The following is a 2,193-nucleotide window of genomic DNA, read 5'->3' as shown; positions in this document are numbered from 1 at the left end:
AAAATTTGATTGGTCATTCATATTGACGATAGTAGTTTTCAGTCGAGAGATTTTTGCATTCATCTGAATTTTTTTTAAAATTTCTCGGTAAATTATCGTTAAAATAATTTTCGCACTCCCCTTTAGTGTAAATTAATGCACTCCAAAACTTGTTTTTCTAGCATTTGTATTGAAGGTAATTTTAAACTCTACAAATGAAAATTTTCAGAATCCATTTTTTAAGAAAGTAGAGTGCAAAGTTATTACTTCTACTCAATTAAAAATTCATTTTAGCAATTTATAAAATTCCGGATGAATGAGATGCGATGAACTCGTCCGTCGGTTAAGGTGCATGCGTTGAAGATTTCCACAGAGATCACAGTCGCGTGTGCCGGCGGGGTGTCACGTCGACGACGTCGTCCTTAATTTTAACACTTGCCGTCACGTCATGTTGGGAGAAGATTCAGTGCGAGCGGGTACCACGTGGTGCCTACTCGGCGAATCCGGGCAGTCTATTTCGGTTTTGGACGGCTCGGATTTGTAAAGAGAAAGAGGAGAGAGTGTATTGAGGTAAGAGGAGAGGAAATGGTTCAATCCAGACTGTCCAATACGCTTTTAAACGGCTCGGATGTATTGCTCGGACACCAAGTTGGTACCCACCTCACAGAGAAAAATTTCTCGGTTGGTAGTGTAATCCCCTCCTCCCTTTCATTTTCCACCCCTAGTTGAAACCATGGGGCAAGTCACCATTTTTTATGAGGGAGCTTTCGCCCCAGAGATTCTTCTTTCCTGCCAAAAATTTAAAAAAGAGGTTAAATTATTTCCGCCGCCGGCAGAAACGGTGGATTTTTCACCACAGTCGTTGTGGGTCCTATCGTGCATTTATTGGTGATCCGAATCGTTCATTGTGTAGGGCCCACTTAATAATATAATCATGCAAAAAATCAGTTTAATCAGATATCGCAATAGATCAATCAAAAGTCGAATTGTAGTTCATAAAATGAACGGTTTGATTCTGTTAGGTTAAACTGTCCATAACCATTCATTTTATAATTTTGATACATCTATCGATGTCTGATCAAGCTGATTTTATGTGTTTGTAATATGCTACTTTGCGAGCCGTACAAGATGAATGATTCGGATCACCAGGTGGGGCCCACAACGACGGTGAGTTTTCCACCACCGGTGCAAGCAATTTAATCCCAATTAAAAAATAGTATGTATAAAACTATATTTATTAATGTGTGATAATGAAAGAATCTCTGGAACATTGTTTAAATATACTACTAGTCTGTAGCGGTGTTTTAAAAGGCTGAAGAATTAGAGCATTGTTTTAATTACATCCCTATCTATAGAACACTACGATGAATTAGAAGATGTCATTTTGTCTTTTATCACAATAACACTACAACCAGAGCACCACATGATCCGACATTGGGAAAACTTATTTTGCTTTTGGACACCGCTACGTGGTGTTTTTTAGTTCTTTAATTTTAACCGCATAGTGGAATAAGGCATTCACATTTTATCTCGAGACCAAATTAATATGTGATGGAAAAAGAATATGGATTGAACACCACATAACGGTATTCCGAGAACATTAAATAATCTAGGACATGAAACACCACATGACGGTGTTCCGGGAACATTAAATAATCTATGTTTGATGGATGTGTGTTCTTTTTCATACTATGTACCATATAAAGTTTGTTCCAAATAATCCAAAGGCTATTTTTTGCCTTATGATACCATTGCACTCTGACACTCCCTCAGTCCCGATTTATTTGTCATTTTTTACTATTTAGGACCTCCTACAAAAGTGTCTGTGTGTTTCGGTATATAATGTTTTGTATATGCAATATAGATATTGTTTGATAGATCTCGATTAGTTCTATAATACGATATTTTTGAAATTATATAAAATATTATAAATTGTGAGATATAAACAATTTTTCGAAAGCCACGTATGTCGAAATTGGACAAACAAATTGAAACGAATGGAATAAAAATAACATGCGTATTGGCCTGTTCCTGTTATACTACTACTATTAGTAAAACTTTTGATCGAAGGGGGAAGAACATGATGCGGAGACAGACTTGTTTGTTAAGCGGGACCCGGAGTTTTGTCGGGAGGTTTTCGGACAGGTTGGGTTGTTGTTGGTTCCCTTGCCTTTCTTCTTTTCTTCCGGGAGGCGCAAGGGTGTTTTGTGGGCG

Source organism: Rhododendron vialii, chromosome 12a, assembly GCF_030253575.1.
Source record: "Rhododendron vialii isolate Sample 1 chromosome 12a, ASM3025357v1".
Lineage (NCBI taxonomy): Eukaryota > Viridiplantae > Streptophyta > Magnoliopsida > Ericales > Ericaceae > Rhododendron > Rhododendron vialii.
The sequence above is the reverse complement of the archived record's forward strand: the minus strand, read 5'-3'. Positions refer to the sequence as shown.